Below are 10,619 nucleotides of genomic sequence, written 5' to 3' on the forward strand. Positions count from 1 at the left end.
TTCTTGTCAAGACCAAATCAAACTTGGGAAGTCTTCAAGTCAGGAATGGAAGTCACTAAGCTCCATGTAAATAAACAGTATATGTGAACTGAATAACCTACTTTGTTCCGGCCTTACGCCAACCCTGCACTTCCAACAGAACCATCTTTGAAGTTTCCTGGCCATCACTGCCCCGCTTCCAGCGTCGCCATCATTCCTTTCACACACCCCACTTGCCGAAAGTACGTTCTGTGCGCTCTCTCACCCTCCTCTTGATTGTTTTCCCTAAGGGGTGCAGCATCAGTTCAGAACTGAAAATCTCCCTATCCCACTTCTCGAAGCCATTGATCAGAGATTTCAACAGGGTTCACCGCTGATGACCAATCTAACTGCTCGTCCTCTCACAGTTTCTGACAACTGTGTATTAGTATTTGTAAGTTTTGGAAGGTATTGTAAATAGTTTTTAACTGTTAGTGAATTTTAATTTCAAACGAGGAAGTTTTTATTAAGCTGGATCTTTGAAGTCAGCGCTTAAAAAGCCCCCTTCCCCACCATGTTACATTCCCTTTGTGTGCTATGTAAGCAACATTATTCGGCGGTTGGCCGCGTGGCCTAATGGATAAGGCGTCTGATTCCGGATCAGAAGATTGAGGGTTCGAGTCCCTTCGTGGTCGTCGTTTTGCGTTCTCTGGTTCGAAAGATATTTGTTGATTCAGAGCATTTTCCCTTTTCTTGCTCCGGTCTGGCTGCCAATTAACAACTAAAGGTAGAAGTCTTATTTAACGAGTATATACGGTGTGCCTGCCCTGTGACAGCTGCTTTATAAAAGAACAAAGCAGAAATAGCACTTGGCCTCAAAGAGCTTACTTTCTACTGGACCTAACAGTTGAAATCAAGCAAACGCTGGGAAGAAAAAAAAAAATTGTTTCCACTCCTGTGAAAAAAATAAGTACGAGGATAAAATAAAAAAATAAGGGATGGGGACTTCTTTAGGAAGCATCCACCCTCCTGGAGGTCCTGAAGAAATGCTATTTAGCTGAAAAATGAGTATTTTTCAGGCAGAAGGAATAGCATTTGTTAATTCACTGAGAATCTGAAATCACTAAGTATTTTCAAAGTTCAGGTTGCTGAACTCTTGTGTGTATGTGTTTGGAGCTGGGGGTGGGTGGGGGCGGGGGAAGGAGTGGAAATCACTACAGAGAAAAATCAACAAAAAGGGATAAAGGGAGTTAAATTTCTGGGAACAAGATCTCTCACAGAGATTCTCTATGGCTGAGACTCTGAACATGGTTTAAAATTAGTGTTCTCCAGATTTTCACTAACTACCAAAAAAGGTAACTGTCATCACCTGGCAAATCGTCATCACTTAAGCCTAAAGGCAGAAACCACCAAAAGCTTTAATCCAAACTGAGCTGTCCTCTAGTGCAACCTGTATTAGAGTAGTCATGATAGGTTGAATTTTTGCAAGTGGGCCAATGCCATAAATTGATCTGAACATTACTGCAAAGAAAGCGCAGTGAGAGCAGGATCAAGCAAGTTTTCATCATTTCTAATTGAGCTCCAGTCGCTTCTTGAGGAAAAGAAAGCTAAAATGGATTCTCAAGAACATTTGTTTCTGTGAGAATATGTGGTAACTGAATAAGAATTCTTTAAAAAGAAACAACGCAATTCCCAGATTTAACACCAACGCCAGTTAACATTTACCGAATGCATACACTGTAGCTGCGCTATTCCAACTATGAGAAATATATTAATAGTCTTCTTTTACAGATGTAGAAACCGACACCTAAAAGGGTATAATACATTGCCCAACACAACTAATAAAGGGTAAAGCTGGAAACTTAACCAAAATATTAAGTTATTTCTGGAGCACAAGTCTCAATGTTTAGAACAAATTTTTATTGTTTAATGGCACGATGCAGTGTGGTAAAATATATATAACATAAAATGTCACTTTAACTTTTTTTTTTTTAAGACAGAGTTTTGCTTTGTCGCCAGGCTGGAGTGCAGTGGCGCGATCTGGGCTATCTCGGCTCATTGCAACCTCTGCCTCCCGGGTTCAAGCGATTCTCCTGCCTCAGTCTCCCGAGTAGCTGCCAGTACAGGCGCATGCCACCACGCCCAGCTAATTTTTTCTACTTTTAGTAGAGACGGGGTTTCACTGTGTTAACCAGGATGGTCTCCATCTCCTGACCTCGTGATCCACCCGCCTCGGCCTCCCAAAGTGCTGGGATTACAGGCGTGAGCCACCGCACCCAGCCCTTGTTTTGGCATTTTAAAGAGACAGGGTCTCATTCTCACCGCAGTCTTGAACTCCTGGGCTCAAAGAATCCTCCTGCCTCAGCCTTCCGTGTAACTAAAACTACAGTCATGTGTCACAACACCTGGCTAATTTTTAATTTTTTGTAGAGATGTGGGGGGCAGCATGGTCTCACCATGTTACCCAAGCTGGTTTTGAACTCCTGGTCTCAAGCAATCCTCCCGCCTTGACCTCCCAAAGTCCTCGGATTACAGGCATGAGCCTCAGCCCCTCACCTTTTGTCTTTTTGAAATCGCCTATTCTAGATATTTCATATAAGTGGAGTTATACAGTACTTGTGTCCTTTCATACCTAGCCTATTTCATCACTAAGCAAAATGTTTTCAAGATTCATCCATCTCACAGCATATACCAGCATATATCCTATATTGTATGTATATTCATTTTTTAAAATTTCTTATATTTTGATGCCTATTCTGCTTACGCAGTTTTATTTTTGTTATTTTGCTTATCTGCTCATCTGCTGATGGCTGGATTCTCCTTTTAGCTATTATGAATAATGCTGCAAAGAACATTGGATTACAAGGATCTGTTTGAGTCTCTGCTTTCAATTCTTTTGGGTATACACCTAGAATTGCTAAGTCATATGCTACACCCATGTTTAGCTTTTTAAGGGAACCACCAAACCGGTTTCCACAGTGGCTTTATCATTTTACATTCTCACCAACAATGCATGAAAGTTCCGGTTTATCCACATCTTCACCAACACTTTTTCATTGGCCATTTTCCTGATTATAGCCATCCAAGAAAGTTTGAAATGGTACCCTACTTTGGTTTTGATTTGCATTTCCCTAGTGAATAAAGACACAGAGTACTTTCCAAGTGCTTATTGCCTATTTACATACTTTGTTTGGAGAGGTGTCTATTTGAATTCTTTGTGCATTTAAACTGATTTGCCTTGTTGATTTTCAGTTCTAAGGTTTGGTTTTTGTTTTTTTGGATATATCTGGATGTTAGACCCTTACCAAACATGTGATTTCCAAGACATTTTCACCAATTCTATGTGCTCTTTTAACACTGTCTAATGTCCTTTGATGCACAAAAGTTTCTTTTGATTAAATTCCATTTATCATCTATTTGTTGTCTTTCAGATGGAGCTCATTGTCGCCCAGGCTGGAATGCAGTGGCATGATCTAAGCTCACTGCAGCCTCTACCTCCAGGTTCAAATAATTTTTCTGCCTCAGCCTGGTGTCCAGAATTGGTGGGTTCTTGGTTTCACTGACTTCAAACATGAAGCTGCAGACCCTCGTGATGTTATTTTTTAAAGACAGTGTGGCTGGAGTTTGTTCTTTCTGATGTTCACCCATGTTCTGAGTTTCTTCCCGCTGGTGGGTTCCTAGTCTGGCTGGCTTACAAGGAGCGAAACATGCAGACCTTCAGCATAAGTGTTGCAACTCTTAAGATGGTATGTCTGAAGTTGTTCATTTCTCCTGATGCACTCATGGTTCTTGCCGGTCTCAGGAGTGAAACCGCAAATGTTTACAGTAAGTGTTACAGCTCACACAGGAAGTGCAAACCTCAAAAAGCAAGCAGAAGCAAAATTTATTACAAAGAACATAAAGAACAAAGTATCCACAACAGAGAGATCGATTCCGAGTAAGTTACCGTGGTTGCTCCGGGCAGCCTGCTTTTATTGCCTTATCTGGCCCCACCCACATTCTGCTGATTGGTCCATTTTACAGAGAGCTGATTGGTCTGTTTTACAAAGAACCGATTAGTCTGTTTTGACAGGGTGCTGATTGGTGTGTTTACAGTCCCTGAGCTAGACACAGAGTGCTGATTGGTGCATTTACAATCCTTTAGCTAGACATAAAGGTTCTCCAGGTCCCCACTAGATTTGCTAGATTCAGAGTGCTGATTGGTGTATCCACAAACCCAGAGCTAGACACAGAGTGCTGACTGGCACATATACAATCCTCTAGCTAGCCATAAAAGTAGTCCAAGTCCGCACCCGCCTCAAGAGCCCAGCTGGCTTTGCCTAGTGGATCCCGCACTGGGGCCACGGGCGGAGCTGCCCGCCAGTCCCGTGCCACGCGCCTGCACTCCTCAGCCCTTGGGTGGTCGATGGGACCGGGCGCTGCGGAGCAGGGGGCAGCGCCCATCAGGGAGACTTGGACCGTAAAGGAGCCCACGGGTGGGAGGGTCGGGGGCGGGCTGCGGCATGGCGAGCTGCAGGTCCCGTGCCCTGCCCCATGAGGAGGCGGCTGAGGCCCGGAGAGAATTCGACCGCAGCGCAGGCGGATGGGCAGTGCTGGGGGACCTAGCACCCCCTCCGCAGCTCCTGGCCCAGATGATAACCTCCTCACTACCCGCGCTCAAGACACCAATCCACACTAGCTCATGGTTTGTGGATGCACCAATCAGCACTCTATCTAGCTAACCTGGTGGGGACTTGGAGAATCTTTAGGTAAGGAGTGTGAATACACCAATCGGCACTCTGTATCTAGCTAACCTGGTGGGGACTTGGAGAATCTTTATGTCTAGTAGCTAAGGGTTTGTGAATGCACCTAATCGGCACTCTGAATCTAGCTCACCTGGTGGGGACTTGGAGAATCTTTATGTCTAGTAGCTAAGGGTTTGTGAATGCACCTAATCGGCACTCTGTATCTAGCTCAAGGTTTGTAAACACACCAATCAGCACCTCGTGTCTAGTTCAGGGTTTATGAATGCACCAGTCAGCACTCTGTAACTAGTTAACCTGGTGGGGACTTGGAGAATCTTTATGTCTAGCTAAGGGATTGTAAATACACCAGTCAGCACCCTGTATTTAGCTCAAGGTTTGTAAATACACTTTGCGTCTAGCTCAGGGTTTGTAAATACACCAATCACACTCTGTATCTAGCTAATCTAGTGGGGACTTGCAGAACTTTTGCGTCTCGCTCAGGGATTGTAAACGCACCAATCAGTACCCTGCCAAAACGGACCAATCAGCTCTCTGTAAAATGGACCAATCAGCAGGATGTGGGTGGGGCCAGATAAGAGTATAAAAGCAGGCTGCCTGAGCTGGTGGTGGCTGTTTGGTTAATGCTTTCTCCACATTGTGGAAGGTTTGTTTTTTTTGCTGTTTGCAATGATTCCTGCTGCTGCTCAGTCTTTGCATGCGCATTGCCTTTGTGGGCTGTGATAATTGCTGTGAAAGTCTGCAGTTTCATTCCTGAAGCCAAGGAGACCACAAACTCACTGAGAGGAACCAATGACTCCAGACACACCGTCTTAAGAGCTGTAACAGTTATTGCCACGATTGGTAGCTTTCCCGAGTCAGTGAAACCACGAACCCACCTGAATGGAATGAAACTCTGAACATATTCAAACATCAGAATGAACAAATTCCCCACACACTGCTCTTCAGAACTGCAACACTCATGGCCAGGGTCCGTGGCTTCATTCTTGAAGTCAGTGAGATCAAGAACCCACCAATTCCGTGGCACATTAGGATCACAGGTGTTGAGCCACAGTTCCTGGATGCGTGAAGATTTCTCTCGAGATTTCTAATGGTTGTACCTGTTGTATTTATGCTACATACTACAACATAAATGTATACTATAATGTTTATAATGCCTGAACCCCACCCATAAAAATGAACATGCCATAACCTGGTCATTGTGAGAACCATAAGTGTACCCAAGTACATCGTAGTAGGTAGCAATGCCCTGGCTAAAGACTACTGCGTGTTAGTACAGATAAAGAATTAGCACAGATAAATTTTATTCAGTGCCCAAATAAAGTATTTTAAGGCTCAAGTGGGGCCAGGCACGGTGGCTAACACCTGTAATCCCAGCGCTTTAGGAGGCCGAGGCGGGTGGATCACGCGGCCAGGAGATCGTGACTATCCTGGCTAACACGGTGAAACCCCATCTCTACTAAAAATACAAAAATTAGCTGGGTGTAGTGGCGGGCGCCTGTAGTCCCAGTCCCAGCTGCTTGGGAGACTGAGGCAGGGAGGGGAAGGTTGCAATGAGCTGAAATCTCGCCGTTGCACTCCAGCCTGGGCAACAGCAAGACTCCATCTCAAAAAAAAAAAAAACTCAAGTGTTGTACTCCATAGTTTCACTTTAATGAAAAGCTGATTGCTTTTTTGAAGAGAACTTCGTATTTTTTATGTCAGAGTTTCCTTTTAAAAGAAGCAGGCCAGGCGCGGTGGTTCACGCCTGTAATCCCAGCACTTAGAGGCTGAGGCAGGTGGATCACGAGGTCAGGAGTTCAAGACCAGCCTGGCCAAGATGGTGAAACCCCGTCTCTACTAAAAATACAAAAAATTAGCCTGGCATGGTGGCACGAGCCTGTAATCCCAGCTACTCCGGAGGCGGAGAATTGCTTAAACCTGGAGGGGCGGAGCTTGCAGTGAGCCGAGATCGCACCACTGCACTCCAGCCTGGGTGACAGAGCGAAACTCCGTCGCAAAATAAATAAATAAATAAAAAAGAAGCATATGTTAGTTTGTTTCCACAGTAAGTGAAGACAGGCCATGTCACAAAAAGACGGGGAACAACACTCGACTGTAGCTCGTAGACAAAGGAAACCTTGAGAAGTTTAACACTGTATCATAGTTTTAGACAGAACACAATAATTACATTGTTAGAACAAAGTACTTAAAGAACTGATGTTACTTTTTTTTTCTTTATTTAAGAGCATAACTTAACAATAGTCCCACTTGGTCAGGCCTATGATCCCCCCAGTCTATTACTGTATGATTCTGAAGCTGTGGGAGGAAGCAATGCCCTCCTACATATCAACTCATGAATTACATATACATCTTCAAAAGATCAGAGATTTCCATTTTAACCATCTCGTCAATATTTCTACATAAGTTTAAAATACTTTTGTTTTCACTTTATGCCACTTCTTAAAACTGAATTTCAGCAAGTACACTATATAAGTCCAGGATTTAATTCTATTTATTTTAATTTAACTCATTTCAATAAACATTTATGGAATGCAAATGCCAATCACTATGCCAGCTACATGCATACAAAGATGAGGAAAAACCATCTGGTTCCCTTTCTCTCAATTTGTACCAACATCACTAGATCTGTGTGACAGTCTGGGAATAGGACTACACATAGTGGTCCAGGTTTTGAACAGAGACAAGAAAACAATTTATTTCTTTTTTAATTTTTATTTTTGTTTTAGTTTTAGTTTTTTGAGGAGGGGTCTCACTCTGTTGCCCAGGCTGGAGTGCAGTGGCATGAACACAGCTCACTGCAACCTATTCCTCCTGGGCTCAAGTGATTCTCCCACCTCAGCCTCCCAAGTAGCCAGGATTACAGGCCTGCGCCACCACGCCTAGCTAATTTATTTTTTGTAGAGACAAGGGTCTCACTATGTTGCCCAGGCTGGTCTCGAACTCTTCGACTCAAGTGATCCTTCTGCCTCAGCCTCCCAAAATGCTGTGATTACAGGTGTGAACCACTGCACCCAGCTGACAATTGATGTCTTAATATCTTTCAACTGATACCCAGTATTTTATAAGCCTTATTGGATATAGTGAGCATCTTTTCCTGAAAGAGAGCAGGGAATCACAAATATTACAAAGCTCTGTTTCACAAAGGAAGTCTCAGGAGTGAGTGACCATTTCGCCTACCCTCTGAATATCAAAGTTTTCAAACGTCTACAGGCTCACACAAAATACTCTTCATTTCCCATCTAAGAGTCGGGAACTTAGAACTGGTCACTGGGTGAGACTAACCCTTTCCTTAAGGAGGATAATGACTGAAAACACATTTATTTCTGCTAAAACAAGTTCTAGCCAACCCATTTCCTAGGCATGCTCTTGACAAATTTACTAACGTTAAGTGAGGCAAGAAGCTGCCATTCAAACATTTCAAAATTGTTATATTCAAAATATTTCCCTTCTATATCTACTCTCTAAAGGTCAATTACTAGAGAAACACAAAGTTTTACACACATTCATCAGAGGTATATATCTTTTTTCTCTGGTATGGGTTTCCTTTTTAATGTCTAAAAAGGTTCTGATGGGAAATAAGACCTTCATTTTGAGTAAAGCATTTTCCATATTCAGGGCAATGAGGAAGTCTTTCCCCTGTATGAATGTTGGGATAGTTAATGAAGTGTGAGCTCTCAATGCAGACTTTCCCAAATACTTTACTTTTATAAGGCTTCTCTCTTGTGTGCAGTCTCTCATACGATGTCAGACCTCCATTGTGACTAAAGCTTTCTCCACATTCCTTAAAGTGATAAGGTTTCTCTCAGTGTGTACTCTATGATGCTTAAGAAAGAGTGGGCTCTGATTAAAAGCTTTCCCATGCATAAGATATTTGTAGGGTTTCTCTCCAGTATGTATTCTCTGATGTTTGAGATGGTCAGAATTCTGAAGGTCTTATTGCATACATTACGCTTGTGGATTTCCCTCCAGTATGAAGCCTCTGATGTTTACTAAGATCTGAGCTCCAAATGAAAGTCTTGCCACACTGATCACATTCATAGTGTCTGTGAAAATACAGCTTCTATAATGCAGGCTTTCACGGTGAAGGCCCTTCTATGCTCATCACACTTATAAGGGTTCTCCCCAGTGTGGATCTTCTGGAGATAGAGGCTAGTGTTCCCACTGAAGGCTTGCCACAAACTTTGTATTTACAGGGTCTCTCTTCAGTGTGGATCCTTTGCTGTTGAATAAGATTTGATTTCTTAGTGAAGAACTGTCTACATTCATCACTTTTACAACCCCTCTTTCCCATAAGTATTTTGTTCAGTACAGTTTTCATGACTTCTCTATGATCTCTTTTTCCTGGGGTGAAAATGTTCTCTGTCTCACCAACAAAGGATTTTCTTAGTGCCTCTCATACCTGCCCTCAGGGTCACAAATGTTTTCAATTGCAGGATTTAAGGGATCATCACTTTTCCATCTTCCCAGGAACAGTGAGTGAGATGCTACTTCTTCAGTACTTTTTGGAACCCTGAAGTCATGCTTACCTTTCTAAACCTATACTCAGTCCAGGCATGGTGGCTCATACCTGTAATCCCAGCATTTTGGGAGGCTGAGGTAGGAGGATCACTTGAACCCAGGAGTTTGAGACCAAGCTAGGCAACATCATGAGACCCCATCTCTAAAAAAAAAAAAAAAAAAAAAAAAAAGCTGCTCATGGTGGTGTGTACCTGTAGTCCCAGCTACTCAGGAGGCTGAGATGAGAGGATTGCTTGAACCAAGAGGTCAAGGCTGCAGTGATTGTGCTATTGCACTCCAGCCTGTGCAACAGAGCAAGACTCTGTCTCAAAAATAATAAATAAACCTACACTCACCTTCTGAAATAAAACAACAAAAAATTATTTAAATTTCACTGCTAAATAAGAGCAGTAAGTTCTATTTCCCTTTCCTTCAACAGATTTGCAAATTTAGCTGTAAATGAAGGATTTGAACACACACAAATTCACACTAAACTCTAGTTTCAGTGTTTCCTATCTTGTTGGCTATATGACCTTAGGCAAGTCACATAACTTTGTGCATCTGTATCTTTGCCTACAAAACATGGACAACAATTGCAACCTCAAAGGGTTATGAAAGCACACAAAACTGTGTCTGACACACTGTAAGCATTATTAAGTGTGAGTTGCTATTGTTACCATTGTTGTCACATCTCAGTATCCCAACATGTTGCTTATCTTAAATTGAAAAGGATTAAGAAATGTTACTTGCTATTTCTACAAATTCTTTCTTGGTTATTAAAATGTCATGTAAGTAGCTTTGTAGCAAGTCTTGTGTATAGTAGTTCCTTGCTATATACCTGGTATTAAGATGAATAAGATGCCCTCTTGAAGGCCACAACCTAGAGATGTCCTTCGGTTACAAGGCAGTGTGGTAAATACTATAAGAGTGAAGCATAAGAGCTTTGGGAGTGCAAAGAAGGAAACATCTAACTGCCTGAGAGAATCAAACAGAAAGTTTTGCAGCGGACAGGTTGATTGGCCTATCTTAAAACATAAATACAAATAGTCAGAAAAAGGGAAGGCAGTAAAAGCTTTCTAGATGGAAAGTATATACATACAAAGTTATTAAGGCACTTTTAAAATGGTACTTTTAGACAATTGAGAACAGTTTGGTCTAGCTGGAACACAGATTGAATATGAAGGCGAAAGGAGATAAAGCTGAAAATGTAAGCTACATCATGAACAGTCTTGTTGCCAGGATAATGAATTGAACCATTAACAGATGCTAAGAATGTGTGTAGGCCAGGCACGGTGGCTCACGCCTGTAATCCCACCACTTTGGGAGGCCAAGGCTGGTGGATCACGAGGTCAGGAGATCTAGACCATCCTGGCTAACACAGTGAAACCCTGTCTCTACTAAAAATACAAAAAATTAGCC

The 10,619-nt window shown here is 42.5% G+C and overlaps 1 non-coding gene across 1 annotated transcript; it reads left to right on the forward strand.

The window, feature by feature from the left end:
• The first annotated feature begins 580 nt into the window (after window positions 1-580).
• Window positions 581-653, forward strand: TRNAR-CCG (transfer RNA arginine (anticodon CCG)). The gene has a single exon. It is a non-coding gene; the product is annotated as a tRNA-Arg (tRNA).
• The last annotated feature ends 9,966 nt before the right edge of the window (window positions 654-10,619 follow it).

This window comes from Pan paniscus, chromosome 5 (assembly GCF_029289425.2).
Source record: "Pan paniscus chromosome 5, NHGRI_mPanPan1-v2.0_pri, whole genome shotgun sequence".
In the NCBI taxonomy this organism is placed as follows: domain Eukaryota; kingdom Metazoa; phylum Chordata; class Mammalia; order Primates; family Hominidae; genus Pan; species Pan paniscus.